General features: G+C 42.7%; 1 protein-coding gene across 1 annotated transcript in view; it reads left to right on the forward strand.

Annotated features, from left to right (window-relative positions):
- Nucleotides 1–11,894: 11,894 nt before the first annotated feature.
- LOC139477433 (breakpoint cluster region protein-like) overlaps nucleotides 11,895–22,764 on the forward strand; it is a 93,650-nt gene continuing 82,780 nt past the window's right edge. The window contains exon 1 of the mRNA XM_071260002.1: nucleotides 11,895–12,014. The gene's annotated coding sequence lies outside the window, so the exon portion shown is untranslated. The remainder of the gene's footprint in view (nucleotides 12,015–22,764) is intronic.

The following is a 22,764-nucleotide window of genomic DNA, read 5'->3' on the forward strand; positions in this document are numbered from 1 at the left end:
CAAGGTCAGAGGTCAAAGGTTTTAGTGCACATCAAAGCAACCGCCGGGAAAATGTCAACTGCCGCTAGCAGCTAAGCCACTTAAAAGTTTCTGCTTAAATAGACCAACGAACCTAACGTCAAATGTTTGATGAGCTGGTTGTGTATATCTGCATATCCGCAGGAGAGAGATCAGTGACGTCGATCTTAAACTTGACCTCAACCCTGGAACTGAGCGAGTTGCATTAAAGAAACACATGCTGAAGTAAATTAGGGTAGAAAAGCTTTTACCGTTACAACAAATCCACAATGAATCTTGTCAACATTGTTCTGGGCTCTAGCTGCAGTTCCCGATACTGGACCTTGAATAATGATTCTGCATCGAAAACATAAACCGGAAGAGATTTCCAAGGGGGCGCCATCTTGTTTACCGGAAGTGTACCGGTTTGGGTTTTCGATCCGGAATCATACTCACAGTTCATTATCGATACAATTAAGTGAACTCATTTGGAGCTATGTGGTTAAGGAAGGTTGCTTTATAGATCAAACAGATAAGTTTATGATTTGTTGCAAATTGAAGGTGTAGAAGTGCAAAATCTTACAACTCAAAATGGCACGCACATCGACCCTTAGCCCAAATGGACATAAAGTAAACTACGGTTATAACGAACTCAAAGGGACTACTTATTTTAGTTCGTTATAACCGTAGTTTGTATAAGTACATATAGAGCATGACTACAGCGAGTAGTCGGGACCATAAAGTAAGTTCGTTATATCCGTCAGTTCGTTATAAGCGTGTTCGTTATAACCGTAGTTTAATGTATATAGGTCTGTCCCTTATAAGCTTCATGGGTTTTTTCAGTGTTGCGAGTTAGACATGTTTTAAATGTAACACATAGAAAAACTGATATTAAACCATATACTGGTGAGGGGATATTCAGCAATATTCCAGCTATTTGACGGCGGTCTGTAAATAATCGAGTGGGGACAAGACAATCCAGTGATTGACATCGTGAACATCGATCCAGGCAATTGGGATACGATGACATGTATCAACCAAGTCAGCGAGCTTGACCACCTGACCCCGTTAGTCGCCTCTTACGACAAGCATAGTCCCCTTTTACGGCAAGCATGGGTTGCTGAAGACCTATTCTACCCCGGGTGTTCACGGGCCCTAGCAGTGTAAACATATGACAGGCATACCTGGTAATTCAGGTAAACAGTGTTTGCATGTGTGTGTGAGTATCGGGGGACTGTCAGTCACACCTGCTATCTTGGCCATAAAAAAACACTACTGGTTCCCATTTTTATGGTTGTGCAGGATAATGGTTGTAGTATTGCCTCTCGCTATTCGCGATGCCTTCGTTGATGTCGCCTATGTGCCGACCGTGTCCGTGGTCTTGTGGTAAGAGTATTTGCCCTGAGAGCGAAGCTCGGTGTTCGATCCCAGGTCGCGTCATATCAAAAACGTTTGAAGATGGTACTTGTTGTTACCCTGTCTGGCGCTCGGACTATAGGGGATGAAACAAAGACTGCTTGGCTCGGAGTCAGTATACTGTGTCTGAGTGGGGTATTCATGTTAAACCGCGGCATGGTATCTCAGTGGCCTAGCACTATAAAACCAGCATCACCCCGGACTGTTACAAGCAGCCCCTCTCTCTCTCTCTCTCACACACACACACACACACACGCGCAAGCACACGCCCCCCCCCCCCCCCCCCCCTCAGTGGTAATCGTCTGAGACCTGCATCACTTCGGGCTTTGTTCCCACGTTAAGCTGACACGCCGCGATATAACTGCAATACTGTTAAAAGCGGCGTTAAACCCAACTCACTCACTTTAATTTGTTAAACCCCTTTTCACCTCTAGGTGCCAGGATCATTGGTCTAGGGGTTTCGACTCCAGATCTGACTGATTCTGATCCCCCGTTCGTCAGCACTATGGCAATGGGGCGGTCGGCCAGCCTAGTAGTTAAAGCGTTCGCTCGTCACGCCAAAGACCCGGGTTCGATTCCCGACATGGGTACAATGTGTGAAGCCCATTTCTGGCCTCCCCCGCCGTGATATTGCTGAAATATTGCTAAAAGCGGCGTAAAACCATACTCACTCACTTACTATGGGAATGCTCGTGGCTTATACCAAAGAGGTACAATCATACAGATGGTCACTCGCCACACGCCGAATTATTGCTGACATCCACGAGGGAAATAGTCACAACCTTCATGCATTTTGAACGTGTTTATTCAAATCATTTAATTTTGAACAGGCTACCGTTTAAATAGAATCATTATAGAAACGTGCCTCTTGACTATTAATCTTGCGACAAAGAGTGTTTGTCATGTCTGTTCTTATCCTATAAGCCCGTTCCTCTTCCACGCCCTCTTTACTTCCCTGTCTGGGTGGCATTAAGGGGGGTGGGGTAGGGGGGGGGGGGGGGGGTGAGGGGAGGGAGGCTTGTTCTTCCTCATTCCCCAGGTGTGACTAATAGTTCCCCGATACCCACACACTCGTGGTAGCACTGTTTACCTGTTTTACCAGATATGCTTGTCATATGTTTACACTGCTAGGTCCCGAGAAGATCCGGAGTAGAATAGGTCTTCAGCAACCCATGCTTGCCGTAAAAGGCGACTATGCTTGTCGTAAGAGGCGACTAACGGGATCGGGTGGTCAAGCTCGCTGACTTGGTTGATACATGTCATCGTATCCCAATTGCTGGGATCGATGTCCATGATGTCAATCACTGTCTGGTCACCACTCGATTATTTACAGATCGCCGTCATATTGCTGGAATAATGCTGAGTGCGGTCTTAAACAACAACCAAACAAAACACTCCCTGGAAGACTATTGTAGGCGGTGCCTTGTCAGAATAACGGTGAAGTGGGGAGTTTGGTAGCGAATAGGTAATATTCACTCAGCAATATTCCAGCCCGAATTTATTTTGTATTATCATGTTTGTTTTTTGGTTGGTTAGTTAACACCACAATCGGGAGTATTCCAGCTACTAGTATGTGACGGCCGTCTACAAATACTGTCTGGACCAGACAATCCAGTGATTGACATCTTGGGCATCGATCGACGCAATTGGGATACGATGACACACATTAACCAAGTCAGCGAGCCTGACTCCCCGATCCCGTTAGTCGCCTCTTACGGTGACATGCATCAACCAAGTCAACGAGCCTGACCACCTGATCCCGTTAGTCACCTCTTTCGGTGACTTGCATCAACCAAGTCAGCCAGCCTGACCACCTGATCCCGTTAGTCGCCTCTTACGGTGACATGCATCAACCAAGTCAGCGAGCCTGACCACCTGATCCCGTTAGTCGCCTCTTACGGTGACATGCATCAACCAAGTCAGCGAGCCTGACAACCCGATCTCGTTAGTCGCCTCTTACGACAAGCATGGGTTACTAAAGACCCATTCTACCCCGGATCTTCACGTTCTACCGGAGGTCAAATTATGGACAAAGCTCCGAATTATACACCGAGATGACTTAAATATCTCAATGGTATTTCTACCATCTTACCACTGTGTTCCGTATCGTGTTTAATTATACAGTTATAACGGTAAATAGGATTAAAAGCCTCCACATTTCTCTGTTTGGATTGGCGACTCGTGTTCCAGTCTTTGTGTGCTGGTATAGCCAACATTTTGATCGCCCGAATATTATTTTCTTTTGAACGATGCACCTTGGAAATGTCACGCGTACTTCCTTGTGGGAGTCACGTGGTCCCTCATTGTCAGGGGTGATATGCTTCCTGTTGGCCCATCCACACACCCATGCTCCCCCCCCCCCCCCCCCCCCACTGGTCCACGTGACGTCATAAGTCAGCGTCCCTCGTGTTTACACCCTGGAGTCTACACTACTTTTCAGGTACAATCGTGTATTCTCTTTCTACGAGGTGCGGTGGGGGTAGTCTGGTGGTTAAAGCGTTCGCTCGTCACGCCAAAGACTCGGGTTCGATTCCCTACATGGGTACAATGCGTGAAGCCCATTTCTGGTGATATTGTTGGAATATTGCTAAAGGCAGCGTAAAACTCACTCACTCACTCTTTCTACGAATATTTCAAAGAGCATGACACTCTTTGAAATCTTCGTAGAAAGAGTGAGTGAGTGAATATGGTTTTAAGACTCTTCCTCAATGGTTGTGTTTCATCAGGATTTTTGGAGACTGGTGGAGGAAATTTCTAAATTTGGGGCATCAGTGACCAAAATGACGTCCGATGCAATTCCCTATTTTTACTTGTGTCACACGTTCCCGTGTTTTTCTACTGGTGAACGATTGACTTTCCTTTGCATGTGTTTGTGAAGGGCAAAACCGGTGGGGCAGGATACGCTCACCTTTTCGCGAACACCTGTATCATCACTATTTGATAGTGATTTATAAACACATGCTCGTGATACAGTCGGAATCGTACACTAGCTTTGAGCAGATTTTTCGTTTAATTGCGAAAAGGGTCGCTTTTATGTACACCTCTGATGTCCGGACCAGACAAACAAGTGATGAACGACGTCCCACTCCGTCGGGGTACAATGACACGCAAAGAACCACGTGACTGAGACTGACCACTGGCTCATTACCTCACCTCATACGGCCAGCATAGGTCACTGGAGACGTATTCTTACACGGACCACACATGGCGGACATTGATAGTAAATATTATTATCATGATATGAACTATACTAATCCATCTTATTTGGAATATATTTTTTTATATTTCCATGACACACAGAAATGATTCTTATAGTTCGTCAAGTGTATATTTAAATACAATAACAGATCTAATTATCCTTATCAACATTTGGGCAGTATATATTGCTTTGACAATATTTCTTTCTGTGTAGACAAGCAGACCAGTACGGAAGCCTTTTAGGTCCATATTTCTTACTTTTTTTCTTGAAATGTCAAGATACTAAGTTGACATTTCAAGATACGAAGTAGAAGTTTCAAGATGTTATGTTGAAATATCAAGATGTTCAGTTGAAATTTCAAGATACATTCTAAGTTGAAATTTCAAGATACATTAGTTGAAATGTCAAGATACTTAAGTTAAAATTTCAAGATAATGATCTTGATATTTCAAGATAATAAGTTGAAATTTCAAGATATCAACTTGACATTTCTAGATACTAACTAGAAATTTCAACTAAGTAACTTGAAATTTCAATAAAAAAAAAATGACCCTAAAAGACTTCCGTATGTTTTAATGTGTAGTAATTTTTTTTAATCTACTTCCTGTGCACCTCTATTAATAGAGAACGCCCTTAACCACTTAACCAGACAGTTCATCACAAGAAGAGCACAACACATATACTAAACAATAAACGTTAGGGATCATGAATATTTGGGGGATATTGTTATGAAATTGTGTCCTCTTTCTTCACTACATAAAAGTAACCCCCAACAACGTCATTATTGCTAACTTATTTTGTTAAGTGTTTGAATTTATATTTGTTCAATCTGCAATTAATTTGACAAAAATCCGAAAAGGTCAAATTTCAGTGCAATATAAAACTTGTAAACTTGAATCTTCATAGAAAAGTAGAGCAGATTTTGTTTCCGTCTAGGGGCGGTCGGGTAGCCTAGTGGTTAAAGCGTTCGCTCGTCACGCCGAAGACCCCGGTTCGATCCCCGACATGGGTACAATGTGTGAAGCCCGTGATATTGCTGTAATATTGCTAAAAGCGGCGTAGAACCTCATTCACTCACTCATCGTTTCCGTCTAAACTTCAGATTTTGATAAATAAATCACAGCTACGTTTGCCTTTAAGAATACGTTCTGCACACAGCCCTTTGTTTGTAGTGTATAGGAACTGGTGTTTCTTTTGATCGGCTACGAAATTGATAGCGCAAAGCTCCTTAATAACCGGTTGCCATTCGGCCTTTCCCGGTCACGCTCGAAGGCTAGCCCGCAGTGGTACCGGTATTGCCAAATGGAGGTTCTGAAGGTTTGGTTCTAACCGTGAGAGTAGATATAATATTGACCCGAGCAGCTAATAAGTTCCAGTGAACTCTCGCCCAGTTTCCTGTGAAATGTGGGGGCCACACCAGCTTCACAGCTGCAATCTGTTCATTAAACAGTGTGTCATTATTCTTTGTCCATGATTTCAAAGAACGGATGTTGATATTTCTTTAATATTATTTTTTGATGTTTGATCGTGTTCTTTAAGTAGCCAAGTGTATCCGTTAATTTCAGACACTTTAAGATTTCTTTGATTTAATCTTGGTTCTGATATTTTCTAGAAGCGAATATTGGTGGTCTTTTAATATATTTATATATGATACTTAAGACGAGGGTTGCCGAATGAGTTAAAATCGTTTGGAACAATATTTCAGATTTTGAATTGAAAACTTCAGTTAGTTAGGTAATTGGGTCACTAGTACATGGTTTGTGAGTCTGGATATTGAGCAAAACTATTGAGTTCGTCTAACTGAGGCTACTGACTTTGACTTTTGAGTACGGCATCTTGGGACGGGTACTTAGTCTATGACTTGGGATTACACATATAGAGGCAACGGCTTTTGAGAAAGGCTTCAGGGCCGGGTATTGAGGCATTGGCTATTGAGGCAATGGCTAATAAGTACCCCTTAAGGGCCGGCTACTGAGGCAATGGCTATTAAGTACCCCTTTAGGGGTGGCGATTGAGTACAGCTTTAGGGCCGGCTATTGAGGCATGGCTATTGAGTACAGCTTTAGAGCTGGCTATTGAGTATAGCTTTAGGGACGGCTATTGAGTAGCGCTTTAGGGACGGCTATTGAGTAGAGCTTTAGGACTGCTATTTAGTATAGCTTAGGGACTGCTATTGAGTACAGCTTTAGGGACGACTATTGAGTACTGCTTTAGGGACGGCTATTGAGTAGAGCTTTAGGGACGGCTATTGAGTACAGCTTTAGGGCCGGCTATTGAGTATAGCTTTAGGGACTGCTATTGAGTAGCGCTTTAAGGGCGGCTATTGAGTATAGCTTTAGGGGCTGCTATTGAGTACAGCTTTAGGGACGGCTATTGAGTACAGCTTTAGGGACGGCTATTGAGTAGAGCTTTAGGGGCTGCTATTGAGTATAGCTTTAGGGGCGGCTATTGAGTACAGCTTTAGGGACGACTATTGAGTACAGCTTTAGGGACGGCTATTGAGTAGCGCTTTAGGGACGGCTATTGAGTATAGCTTTAGGGGCGGCTATTGAGTACAGCTTTAGGGACGGCTATTGAGTAGCGCTTTAGGGGCGGCTATTGAGTACAGCTTTAGGGACGGCTATTGAGTACAGCTTTAGGGACGGCTATTGAGTAGAGCTTTAGGGACTGCTATTGAGTAGCGCTTTAGGGACGGCTATTGAGTACAGCTTTAGGGACGGCTATTGAGGCATGGCTATTGAGTACAGCTTTAGGGCCGGCTATTGAGTACAGCTTTAGGGGCGGCTATTGAGTACAGCTTTAGGGACGACTATTGAGTATAGCTTTATGGGCGGCTATTGAGTATAGCTTTAGGGGCGGCTATTGAGTACAGCTTTAGGGACGGCTATTGAGTAGCGCTTTAGGGACGGCTATTGAGTATAGCTTTAGGGGCGGCTATTGAGTACAGCTTTAGGGACGGCTATTGAGTAGCGCTTTAGGGGCGGCTATTGAGTACAGCTTTAGGGACGGCTATTGAGTACAGCTTTAGGGACGGCTATTGAGTAGAGCTTTAGGGACTGCTATTGAGTAGCGCTTTAGGGACGGCTATTGAGTACAGCTTTAGGGACGGCTATTGAGGCATGGCTATTGAGTACAGCTTTAGGGCCGGCTATTGAGTACAGCTTTAGGGGCGGCTATTGAGTACAGCTTTAGGGGCGGCTATTGAGTACAGCTTTAGGGACTGCTATTGAGGCATGGCTATTGAGTACAGCTTTAGGGCCGGCTATTGAGTACAGCTTTAGGGGCGGCTATTGAGTACAGCTTTAGGGCCGGCTATTTGGGAACATGGCTATTGTGTATAACTTTAGGTACGCCATTTTAAACCTGTAAATAAACTGGCAAACTAGTGATTGATATTATGAGCAACGGCCCAAGGCGTCGGGCTACGATGACGCACACTCAACCAAGTCACCAAGACTGATCATCATTCCTCTTAATGGGCTGGTATGACAAGCACGTAGATTGCAGGGTACCAGTTCTAACCCGGAATCTCAACGGGGTTGTAGAAGGAAAGCTTTTACGGGGCACGTGCTAGATTTACTGTACAGGAAGTAAATGCCTCGGTGATCACAGGTGTTAGATCACGGGACCAGAATTGGGCCAGGTGTACAAACATTAAAGTTGAATGGTCAGTCTTGTCACTATTCTTGTTGTTGGTGAGACAATCTTTGCAAACGAAACTTCATACCTGTTATCATGATGTACAGTGGAATCCGCCTCACTCCCTGATTTAATGGTTAAAGCAACATCAACAGTGTCGATCTCAATACTGACTCAATAAACATCTAAAGCACCCGGTCCAATCTTTTCATTAACATAAATCTCATTGTCCACCCCTTTCATCAACAAGAACCAACCAGTCTCCACACCCACACCCACACCCACCCCCACCCCCAACCCCACCCCCACACCCACCCCCGTCCCACCCCAACCCTACACAACCCTTATTTCAAAGATATTGTATATCTTTCAATTTTGACCGTGACGAATGAAATCTTTGCGGATTCAATTGCCCAACAAAACATTACACTCACACAATGGTAGAAGAAGAAAAGGCGGAAGAAAAGTATTTTATTGAAGAGTAGCATGCTAAATGGACTTAACTGCAAAAGAAAGTATACATCCATGTTTGATGGTGGCTCAAAATGAAACAAAAAAGAAACGGTTATTCGATGGTGATGTATCTGATACCGGTACCATAGCTGTCTTTGGGTCGGCGACATTTGTAATTTTGGGGTCAAATCGAACTTCAAAGTGTATACTATTTATTGAACGGCATTTTACAAGATACAGAGTTCAGCACATCACTAGTCTAAGGCATCATCCGGGCATTAGGCCCATGAGACACTATCATACCTTAAACGGTAACAAAAATGAGATAAGAATGTCGTAAGATTTTAAAATATACAGGCAAGCACAACCTCAAATACTGACATAAACATTTTACGTTTGAACACCCAGTGTCACATTCCAATACACACCACAGACACTCATGCACACACATACATACACACATGCATACACACATGCATACACACTTATACACACACGCACCCAAACACACATACATACAAACCAACGTAATCATCCACATACACTTAAAAAGCACCATACACTCACACACACACACACATACACACGCACGCACACATACATACATACGAACAAACGTAATCATCCACATACACTTAAAAAGCACCATACACTCACACACACACATACACACGCACGCACACATACATACATACGAACAAACGTAATCATCCACATACACTTTAAAAGCACCATACACGCACACACGCACGCACACATACATACATACATACATACATACATACATACATACATACATACATACATACATACATACATACATACATACATACATACATACATACATACATACATACGAACAAACGTAATCATCCACATACACTTAAAAAGCACCATACACTCACACACACACATACACACGCACGCACACATACACACGCACGCACACATACATACATACGAACAAACGTAATCATCCACATACACTTTAAAAGCACCATACACGCACACACGCACGCACACATACATACATACGAACAAACGTAATCATACACATACACTTTAAAAGCAACATACACGCACGCACACATACACACGCACACACACAAACACACGCACACACACATACACACGCACACACACATACACACACACACATACACACACACACATACACACGCACGCACACAGACATACATACGTACAAACGTAATCATCGACATACACTTAAAAAGCAACATACACGCACGCACACACACAAACACACGCACACACACATACACACGCACACATACACACGCACACACACAAACACACGCACACACACATACACACGCACGCACACATTCATACATACGAACAAACGTTATCATCGACATACACTTAAAAAGCAACATACACGCACGCACACATACACACGCACACACACATGAGACAGGCGAAGGGTTTACAAACATTAAAAATTTGTATTATGTATAACATTTGAGGATACGTGTAGGAAATTAGGCTAAAAATGCAATATCTCTAAAAAATCTCACCTCTGAATAAAAGTTATAACTAGCTATAAAGTGAGCTTCTGCTTCTTGCAGTACGAGCTCGCTCCATGACATGGCCTGTATAGTCTATCCCTCTAAAGGTATATTAGGGTGGGAAAAGTAACACAATTACTAGATATAAAGTCACTCAGAACGCTGCGGTGGGATCTGTCCTTGGGGGTGTTACATTAACTGAATCTTTAAATAGCCGGTAAGTATTTTATGTCCGTTAATTTGTCCCTTATTGATCCGCAGCTGGTTAATCCACTCCTGGTGATCTGATAACACTAACCACTTCTTCGCATTATCGATGTCCGATGGTGATAAAGTTAAAAATATCAGAGACTGGAACGTGCAAAGAGTCGATAATAGTTGGTTGGTTTGTTGTTTAAAGCCGCACTCAGCAATACTCCAGCTATATGACGGAAGTCTGTAAATAATCGAGTCTGGGCCAGACAATCAAGTGATTAATATCATGAGCATCGATCCACGCAATTGGGATCGATGACTTGCATCATCCAAGTCAGCGAGCCTGACCACCCGATCCCGTTGGTCGCCTTTTACGACAAGCATAGTCGCCTTTTACGGCAAGCATAGTCGCCTTTTACGACAAGCATAGTCGCCTTTTACGACAAGCATAGTCGCCTTTTACGACAAGCATGGGTTGCTGAAGACCTATTCTACCCCGAGTCGGTAATAGAACGCAATTTATTGGTCCACGATAATTCATAGATTTGGTTAGATCTGCTGATTACATGTTACACTGCCGGGCAAAAGAATGTATACACTTGAAAATTTGGAGTTGACCAGAAAATGAGGTCGGTAAACGTTAGCAGCCTTTACAAGGCTGAAAACAGTCGCAGAAACACTGCAAACGTAAGGTCCAAAACACAACAACGACACCCGTATCAAATACATCATCGTTTAAAAAACATTTCTTGTTTGTTTCATTTTTAGCCACCATCAAACATGAGTGGATATTTTCTTTTGCCTGTGGGTTTATTTGATTGCACGTTGTGCAATCGACGCGAAATCGTATGATTAGGTCCAGCCCATGTGGGAGGAAATCCCGAAGTGATGCAGGTCTCTGGCATTTACCACTGTTGTAAATCCCACGAGCACGGGTATGGTGCTAACAAACCTTTAAACATAATTGGGGCGAACCAGGATTCGAACCCACAATCCTGGTGTGACAAAGGGACGCAACTCTGTGGCGGCTTAGACGATTGGGCCACCCGTGTCCTCCCACAGGAAAGAACAGACCGAACAACAAACATGACATAAACACCACCGACCGGCTTGTGTACCTGCCTACGACCAAGTTTACAAGATAATCTTAACTCACCATGCGGTACAACACAATCATCTAGACTTGCCAAGTCTCTTTGGAAATATAACGAAATCAATCCAAGCTACGCATTAATCATGAATGTGTCAGAATGTCAAGATACGATAAAACAAACCAGTTTTATCCAATCATTGTCGTACAAACAAGTTACATAACAGTACAAAACCTTACAACAACGCAGAGCACTGAAATAGGCGACGTGACACTGAACGTAATCAGGTCATTCCTCCTGCTGAAATAGCCTACTGTTACTTATCCGCCCGAGGCAGTGACCTGAATCAGGGCTTTGTAGTTGTTGTGTAGTAGTTGTTGTTGTACGACGTCTTAGCTCTTCCGTCCTGGTCGTCTCGGATATACTCCAGATATACACAATATCTACAAACGGGATTTGCTGCAAATTTCACGAATTTCTCTTCAGTTGGACAAGGTAATGCATTTAACGTACATTAATGTAATTTTTCATTCTCTCTCTCTTATTACATAATTAGAATTGGTCGCGCCTGACGTAGCATGTGATCGTTGATGACGTTTGATACCTCGAGATGCTAGTTATCTGTATACGTGAACAAAGTGTATAGGTATATATAACTCCGATTATCCAATGTATAACATCTTACTATGATATATATATATATATATATATATATATATATATATATATATACATATATATCTCTTCGTGAAGTAGTATCGTTTTCTGGGATGCTTTCACATCATCTTCATCCTGTTGAAGCTGTTGTTGTCACTTGACCCGATAGCACAATGGAGACACGGCACTAATAGTAATTCTGATAAACGTATTTCCTATGTCCATATATTACCATGGCAACATTTGTTTGTAACTTTCCACTTAAGTTGTAAAAGGGTACTTATGTATATAAGTGTTTTGTATTAATACCGCTGCTGTCTTTTCTAATCCCCATATACCCAATTCTACTTGTGCATAAAAAAATTTAAAGGGCCAGATGCGCAATCATCCGGAACATACTATGGCAGCCTTAAGTATCTCGGAAATACTCTGTGAGAGATAAATACAACTTATGTCGGGATATATTTAAGCAAACTAGAGCTACCAATTGGACTATATGTTGTATCATTGAACGTGCCTCGTTTTTAGGGGTTGCTTAATCTTGTACACGGGTCAAGTACACATAACCTGTGTATTCAGCGCTGTGATTCACAGCTCTTATACCGCGCGCTATATCGAGGTATCTAAACATTCCTGTAGATAAGAAAGTAAGTTGGATATAACACATATCAATCTTCATGGTTAATGTTCGTTAAATGATTAGGATAATATTGCTAGTGGTGGCAGTGGAACTTTAATCCATACAATATTCAATTTTGACCTGATTTCCGAATCCACGTTGAACACAATACGTTGACTATTGTTATAACGATAAGTATACATGGTATTTTCTTGGTTACAGGCCGGCAGAGCCACATTTCGAAAATAGATGGCCCAAATTGATGTGGCTCTCGCGGCAATGGTTATGGTTGCGTGATTGTGGAATGTGGCTCTCGCGGCAATGGTTATGGTTGCGTGATTGTATAATGTGGCTCTCGCGGCTATGCTGTCAAAACATGCTTTGTGATTCCAACAGGTTACCGTATATAACAAAACAAGTCTTGTTTTCTCATTTTTTATTCAACAAGGATAACATATTCATCAAAACTTTACAGTCACGGCATTGTGAGCTGCATTTGGGACACTCATTTAAAGGTATCTCTAAAGAACACCACGCTTAGTAATTTAAATGTGGGACACTCATTTAAAGGTATCTCTAAAGAACACCTTTATATGTGGGATACTCATATAAAGGTATCGGTAATCGGATTAATTAATTACCCGCTAGAATAGGTGAAATGCACTCAGCTGAAAATGTGGCTCTACCGGCAATAGCCATTTCTGAAATGTGGCTCTCCCGGCTAGACACCATTTTCTTTGCCGAAGCAAATCCCCATTGCCTTAAGGTGGTGTCAATGTCTAAGTACTTAAATCAGAAAAACACCTTAGCAAATATGTCGATCAAGAAATCGATCTGTCTATCTGATAATAAAACAACAGAAAACACGTTGTGTCAACGCGGTCGAGCCCTACCCTACCACGAAATAAATATACAACTCAAAACAAGTTAAGAACACCCGCAATTTGAAGTCTGTGTGTTGCAATACCAACCCGCCATGACAGTTTAACTATAGTCACGTGAAACAAATCGGATGTTCTTTAACTTTGAGTAGGATACACCTAGCAACCTTCTTTGGTCTCAACTATTGATATAACAATATTGACAGGCAGATATTCTGAAAATAAATTGCATTGCACTTTGTAATACAAGCAACACTTTCTTCCTTTACCGAATAAGTAAACTTAGAAATAAAACAAACATGTTCTAATCACCTTAAGGAGCAAAAATGTATGTCGACTGCACGTAAATAAATGAAAAAAATATTTTTTCCCAAATTCGGAAAGAATTTTTTGTCACATTTTTCTTTTAACTGGGTTATTTCCTCGAATCGACGGCGTCATCTGGAAAAATAATTCAGCATCATTTTTTCGATACATTACACCGTGAGGGGCTGGGCGCCCCATGGCTTAGGATTCATTAGAAGGAAAGGCTGTTCATAGTAAAGAAGACATGTTTGTCGTTCTGGAATGTAAACTTGCGTCACAATCATTTACAGCGACAACGCTTTAATGTCAGCTTGAACAGATGTCTATTGATGTCCTTGACATGCTCAGATAGATGTAAAGTATCTTATGAGACCTTGAACTGTCAGTGTAGGCTATGTGAGTGATGTCGGTGTAGGCTATGTTTGTTTGTTATTTAACGCCGCACTCAGCAATATTCTAGCTATATGACAGCGGTCTGTAAAAAAAGTCTCTAGGGCAGACAATCCAGTGATTGACATCCCACACAATTGGTATATGTTTACACGCATCAACCTAGTCAGCAAGCCCGACCAACCGATCCTGTTAGTGGGCTCTTACAAGCATAGTCGCTTTTTTACGGCAAGCGTGGGTTGCTGAAGACCTATTCTACCCCGGATCTTCACGGGTCAGGCTATGTAGTAAAGTCTATACGAAAATCCGTAGTCAGTCCGTATTAACGGGGTCTCACTGTATTGGAGTGGTGATAGTCACAGTCGTTCTGTGAATTAACAAATTTCCGGATAAACGAAGCCTGGAAGTTGTAGTGTTCATGTGTATGTATACTGGCGTTCGCAAAACGATCGTCCCGAAACAGAGGTTTCCGGATTAACAAGGTCCCGATTAACAGCGTTCATTCACACACATACACATAAGCTGTGTCTGGTGGGTGAGTGAGTGCATGTCGGTAGTGTCTCCGATTCCTACAGCTTCGTGGGTGTCGTGCAGTAAACTCGTCACCTTCGTGAGGATGGGGTCAGAGCGATAAATCACCGATAAATCACCATATCGTGCCTGCAGAGACACAGCGACATGACGCATACTTGCATGATTCCATTCACGTGTCGGCTGTGTTAGGTGTGCGTGTGTTCTTTTGTTACCATTCGGCTACAAATAAAAACATAATAGAAATACTGTGGAAATTTCGCAATGTGCAATGCTACCAACATTGTCCATGTTATGCTGTGGGTAAGTTTTATGTTCCTCACGTATAAGGGGGCCGGAGTATGGAGGTCCGAAATTTATGTTATAAGTAGGGATATCGAGGTCCGGTATCTATTTAGTAAGGAGTCAGGAATATCGAGGTCCGGTATCTATTTAGTAAGGGGTCCGGGATATCGAGGTTCGGTATCTATGTAGTAAGGAGTCCGGACTATCGAGGCCCGGTATCTATGTAGTAAGGTGTCCGGAATATCGAGGTCCGATATCTAGGTATTAAGAGTCCGGAATATCGAGGTCCGGTATCTATGTAGTAACGTGTCCGGAATGTCGAGGTCAAATTTGGAAATGTCCTCTTTGGAAACCCTCCCTTCCCACGTTTTCTCTTTTGGAAACGTTCATAGACGATCATGTGACTAGAAAAACACGTGCCATTAATTGTAAAGAATCTAGATTTCTCTCATGTACCCATTCACCTCGGTAAATCCCGTACTCCCAGCTAATTAGTCTGTCCCCAAGCCCCTAGAGAACAAATCTTAAAAATCCAACTCAAGTCTAGAATATTTAGGCAAGTCTAGACTAAATTAAGCATTATTCTGGGCACCATTTGGATTTTATTTTTTTATTTTGTAGATATATATTTTTGAAGAGATAACTATTTCCTGGGACTAAATGTTAGTCTAGCCGCTACTGGGACATGTAACTCATCTTAATCCATGATTAGTTAATCCAGACGATTTCAATAAACATGAAGGTGTCCGCAATACCGAGGTCCAGTTGGTACAATTGCTGCCAATTGAGATGACAAAATATATATGAGTACCTGATTATGTCAGGGCTATCAGCTTGTACTGCATATACAGTGTCTGCAATACCGAGGTCCGGTATTGTAGAATAGATACACAATACACTGGATAGTCGAGCATGGGATATTTTCTGATGTTTGCTTGTTTGTTGTTTAACGCCGCACTCAGCAATATTCCAGCTATATGACGGCGGCCTGTAAATAATCGAGTCTGGACCAGACAATCCAGTGATTGATATCATGAGCATCGATCCACGTAATTTGGATTGATGGCATGCATCAACCAAGTCAGCGAGCCTGACGACCCGATCCCGTTAGTCGCCTTTTACGCCAAGCATGGGTTGCTGAAGACCTATTCCACCCCGAATCTTCACGGGTCTGAAAACTTCATATTTTCCATGAACTGACAAGTTGCATAGTATAACAGGCAGTACTTAGAAGTTGAGGGATGAGAAAGTAGACACAGTTTATAGATAACAACTTCTTTATTTACTGTAAAGGCGGCGTTTTGGTATAGATCCTTATACCGTTGTCAAGTTGTTATCCATAAATTGTGTCTACATTGTCAACAGACAATTCCTATGCCGCTGTTTCCGAGCAATCTTTGCACGGTTTATTGTTCCTGGTCGCACTACTGGTCAATCTGACCAGTTACTCTTCCCGGTGTTTTACTGCTTGTAGCAAGAGACGACCGGATGAAATCGGTTGGTCAGCTTCGGCGTTTTGGTTCATTGCATGTCACGCCCGGCGGCTTGGGACGTTGCTCCTGATATCAATCACTGGTTTATCTGGTCACAACAATTATTTACAGGCCGCCAAGACATACATGTACCTCAAACATTAGTGCGGCATAAAACAACAAGAAACGGGTACGGATAGCACAGACGTCAAAGGCGCCGCAATTCGCTGCGCAGAGTTGTGTCCCTTGGGCACGCCAGAAACCTATGATTGTGGGTGCGCCCCGATTGTGTTTCGAGGTTTGTCAGCACCATGCCCGTGCTCGTAGGTTTCACAAAAGTTGTAAACGTCTAAGACCTGCATTATTTCGGGCTTTTCTCCCACATCACGCCGTGATGTAACTGGAATACTGTTCAAAGCGGTATCACTCACTCACTCACTCACTCACTCACTCACTCACTCACTCACTCACTCACTCGAAAGTAATTTTCCAAACAAAAGAATGATGACGTCACTTCTCGAATATAGTAACCTACACGCCATTGTCCCGTTAACGTGACAGTCAGTGACGTGACCTGTTAGCACTAAATGCCCCTGTCTGAGTAATCTCAATGTCAGATTAGCCCCAGATGTTGCTCGGCTGCAAGGCCGATAACTTTGTTAGGAAGATGACGTCATACACAAAACGTGATTTGAAACGAAATATTCCCCAGGTCACCATTAACGGATCATGTGTGCTGCGTGCTTGAGATTTAGTCTAGTGCATATTAAATATATTTTTTAGAGACACATCGGAACTAAGGGAAGTATATTTCAAATCTAAACACTGAAACGGTTTCTGCGCGCATGGCGCACCGCTTATGCGTGATGGTGTGTAATTATAAAAGAACTAGTGAGTGAGTGAGTATGGTTTTACGCCGCTTTTAGCAATATTCCAGCAATATCACGGCGGGGGACACCAGAAATGGGCTTCACACATTGTACCCACGTCGGGAATCGAACCCGGGTCTTCGGCGTGACGAGCGAACGCTTTAACCACTAGGCTACCCGACCGCCCTATAAAAGTAAAGTTTCATGCAGATTTCTGTCGACTGCAGGATTTGCAAAGCATGTGCACCGCTAACTCGTTGTCAACAGATATTTTCTAAATCTTTTCATGCTTTTAATCAATGTGCTCACGTGATTTGATGCACTTCGCGATGTAAGACTCGTTTTATCACAATATATATCTTGATCATCAATCAGATCGTCTTGACTGGGCGCCACCGTTTTGTTTGAAGCAAATGCAAGTGATACGAAAGGTTGAATCTGATTGGTCAATAGGAGAGGCATAGAAAGGACATAACTCGTAATAGCCACTGGTGGCGCTACAATCGAGCCCAGTAATTCCAGCCTAGTTCGGCAAGGGTGGAAACTGGACTTTTAAAGTCAGTTAACTCTCTTGCCTCGGGAAGATGCGGCGAGAGTTACCTTGCGGGGATTATGGACTATAGCATAGGTCTCCAGAATCCGTATGAGATGTAAAGGAAGTTTGTTTGTTTGTTTAACGCCGCCATTTCAGCAATATTCCAGCTGTATGACGGCGGTCTGCAAATAATCGAGCCTGGACCACACAATCCAGTGATGGACATCATGAGCATCGATCTATGTAATTGGGATAAACCAAGTCACCGAGCCTGACCACCCGATGTTGTAAGTCGCACCCTCATTAAAATCAGATCTAAGTTATCGCTGTCGCTAAACTTTGTTTAGCGATAGCGTGAACTAAGACCTTATTTTAATGAGATTGTGTTCGTCGCCTCTTACGATAAGTATATAGCCGCCTTGAACAGGTTAGTTTAGAGCGATCAGTCTGTGTTGAAATATGGGAGTTACGATCGTCTTAGCGCTATGAACGCTTTGGGAAACGGGTACTTGGGGTCGTAGCTATTAATCAGAATTAATTAATTTTATTACTCCTAAGCGTCGAAAAAATGAGAATTCTCGAAGAGTTACTCTTCATTCTAAGAATTGTCTTAAGACATCGATAAGTGGAATCATGGACGCAAATAATGTTATTTAGGTCCGTGGTGGAATACAGCGAACTTCGACTATCATTCACACCTGAGAGTCCCTGTTGCAACGTGGCCATACGTACAGATGTCTAGAGTTGCGCCCCTTGGCCGTTCCCGGATCCCCTGATCATACTCTCAAAATCTAGTTCGCTCTGATTACGACCCTTGGTTTTCATCACCACGTATTCCTCTGGTAAACGTCAACAATCCGCGTCACTTCCTTGCTCCCCGCTATACCGTATTTCCCCTAATAACAGGCGCTTATATTTTTACCAAGCTTCTATTTCAGCGGGTAATGGAGGCCTGGTGGTATTAACGATCGGCGCTTAGTATCTCAACTACGGTATTGCATAGGCTATGTACAGTCAGAATTAATTAGTTTCCTAAGCTTTTATTTATTCCTAGGAAAAGTTATATAAAGCATAGTTTGCACTTATTGTCTTGTACGCTGCTTCGTAACCGGCGCTTATTGGTGGTCGGAGCCTATTAGATAACGGTAATCGAAATTCTTTTCAAAGCGGTGTATAATCCATCTCACTCACTTTCAATATTCAGACAACACTATCCCCAATTTTAGGACAGTGTGCGAAAGCATTAGAGAATCAATTAGTTATACGGTTATAGTGTATTTTGACTTTCAGTCAAACAAACTAATCAAATATTTGTTGTTTGTTGGCAAACAGAGCCATGGTTTAGGTATTCAAGTGTGTGCATGCACAGCTCAGTCTGTCGTGCTAACCAGGCTTTAGATGTCTTAATGGTACAATGCTTCCGTGTCTTGTCCAGTGTCTAGTCAGGTCTAGACGTTGTAATTAGTGTCAATTTCAGTCTTGACGTGATAATTAATGCATACACGAAACCGAGACGTTGTGTACTGAAGGGACTAATGTTTTGCTGTATAGATGTACATCATGTAATAAGCGCGCGTTGTTTAAATGTCCGATTCAACATGTTCAATGTTGCTAGCACTGCACATTTACTCTAGTCAAGCCACGGGATGTGTAACTGTGATGAAAATGATGAAATTGTATGCTGGTGTTTGATTTTACTATCACACGCCAGTCTCTCTATATAAATAATAGGAGAAGTGGGGTTAAAGCGTCTCTTTACGCCGATGACCTGGGTTTGATTCCCCACATGGTTACAATGTGTGAAGACCATTTCTGTCCCCCGTCGTGATATTGGTAGAATATTGCTAAACGCCACGTAAAACGGTACTCAGTCAGTCAGTATATACAACAAAGAGTGAGTGAGTGAGTAAGTTGGGTTTAACGCCGCTTTTAACAGTATTCCAGTTATATCACGGCGTGTCAGCTTAATGTGGGGGGAAAGCCCGAAGTGATGCAGGTCTCAGACGTTTACCACTTCGGTGAAACCCACGAGCACGGGTATGGTACTGACAAACCTAGAAACGTAATCGGGGCGAACTGGGATTCGAACCCACAACCATAGGTTTCTGGCGTGCCCAAGGGACGCAACTCTGCACAGCGAATCGCGGCGCCTTAGACGACTGGGCCACCCGTGCCCCCCACAATAAAGATAAATATATATAAAGAGGTGTGTGCGTGCGTGGGGTGGGTGGGGTGGGTGGGGTGTGGTAGTAAAAGGGCCAACATCAGAATTAAAACACATTTGGCTTGTATTGTCAAGATAAACAAAAAACGCGAAGGAGAGACATGTACAGTGAGACCTCGTTAATCCGGACACTCTGTGTTAAGTAAGGCTTTACACACACTGGTGGTTTCGAATCCATGATGGACCCGATAAACAAGTGATTGATGCAATGAGCACGCCGGTCACCGAACTTGATCATCCGATCCATCGTCGCCTCTTACGGCAAACGTTGCCGAGGCTGTGTTACGGACCTATCCTAACCAGGATGTGTTAATCAGTTGTGAGTTACGATGGTGTGACATTATCACATGCATGACCTTGGGTCGTAAGGGTCGAGGTCGGGACGACTTTTATCTCCGTGACTAAAACAACAGACTGTGATGGAAGATGAAGCCCACTTTTTAATTGACTGCTACTTCTATTCTGACCTACGTTACAAACTTTCTGGTACAGAAATTCGTTATTCGACACTGTTTTGTGTTATAATATCATTAATTGGGAAGCGCAAAGACATTAATGTTTAAAGAAACCACTTTCGTGACTTTATTGATAAAAAAATAAAGAAATATGGGTTATGGGTTACAAATAGCAACGTCACAGAACATAATATAGGATGACTTCACAAACGAGAGACAAGGTCATGTACCCGTGAAGATCCGGGGTAGAATAGGTCTTCAGCAACCCATACTTGCCGTGAAAGGCGACTATGCTTGTCGTAAAAGGCGACTGACGGGATCGGGTGGTCAGGCTTGCTGACTTGGTTGATACATGTCATCGATCCCAATTGCGTAGATCGATGCTCATGAAGTCAATCACTGGATTGTCTGGTCCAGACTCGATTATTTTACAGACCGCCGTCATATAGCTGGAATATTGCTGAGTGCGTCGTTAAACAATAAACCAACCAACCAACATCAAGTCTTATGGCAACCATTGTGTTTGCCCCAATATTGTCATGTGATGATCGGAAGGGATCCCCAGTTTCTTGTGTGATAGTAAGAATCCCAACCCTTCACGCCAGTGAAGATCCAGGTTAGAATAGATCTTCAGCAACCCATGCTTGTCATAAAGGCGACTATGCTTTTCGTAAGAGGCGACTAACGGGATCAGTGTGGTCGTTTAACAACAAACAAACAAACAAACAAATATCACAAACAAGAAACGATACGCCAATGACGTCACATAGCATATAAAATTACAGTTGGCCGTAGATTTCTGTTAACATTAGCGGGCATTTTATGAAAATTCTATCCATTTTAGCTATAACACTTGTTTAAACAGTCACCTTTAGTAATTAATATATTCCATTGTTGACGTTTATGTTTACATTGAAGCGTTGTATCGGAAACGTATGTACTGGTCCTGTCATTGTACTGGTTGTACGGTTTGACACGACACGTGCGATAAAGATACCAAATAGTGTAAACTTTTCGGCATAATAAATTCGTGATGGTGTCTTTAGTGGACGTTATAGTGTCTTTAGTGGCCGTTATAGTGTCTTTAGTGGCCGTTATAGTGTCTTTAGTGTCTTTAGTGGTCTTTAGCAGATCATTGTGACGTCTTTGTTACCATGACGTCACAACCAAATGACATCACTAATGGCTCTGCAGCTGAAGCTGTCAGCAGGGGTGCGTTGCAAAGCGCCAATCGCTTGTAAGCGATGTACAGCGATTCGCCTCACAACAGTGCGCTAACTTTCAGCCGCTTGCAAGCGAAACAATCGCTGACTGAGGTCGCTTCGTTCTCAAACCAAAATGGCGGCTTACTTTGACAGCGGAACAAGGAATTATTAATTGGATCAACGAGATCTTCTATTATGATCTTCATAACGTCAAGGCAATCAAGCGTTAGTTGCGCCGCCATTTTGAGAAGAGTGCGCAAGCGCTTCCAACTGTTGCAGACCCCGGGTTGAGCGATTAATTTGCTTTCTCTTAGCGATTCGTGGCTTGCAACGCGCCCCAGTACTTTTTACAAATTAAGACACTGCTTATTACTGTCTGCAAACAGAAAAAGTTGGAAGAATGATGTTGGATGATAAATAAAATCTCACCCTCGTGTCTTTTGATATCAAATACATCAACACTCATCGATAAAAGTGTTTTCCACTTTTATCAACTCGTGATGATATATTTGATATCAAAAGACACTCAAGTGTGTGCGTATGTGTGTATAGTGGGTGAGTGAGTGAGGGTTGGCCAGTCATACATTGTAGTTATATACCAAAGAAAATATACAAAACTCATTTTTAATCATAAAGGCGGATGGGTGGCCTAGTTACTATAGCTTTCGCTTGTCACGCCGAAGACCCAGACTTTGCATCCCCACATGGGTACAATGTGTGAAAGCTATTTCTGGTATTTAAGGTTTTCCCATAACATTTCTTTTAGAGCAGAGAGGATATCCCACTTATCACATGGTCGCCTAATTTCCCCATACA

This window comes from Haliotis cracherodii, unplaced genomic scaffold, assembly GCF_022045235.1.
Source record: "Haliotis cracherodii isolate W230 unplaced genomic scaffold, xgHalCrac1.p SCAF_33, whole genome shotgun sequence".
NCBI classification, from domain to species: domain Eukaryota; kingdom Metazoa; phylum Mollusca; class Gastropoda; order Lepetellida; family Haliotidae; genus Haliotis; species Haliotis cracherodii.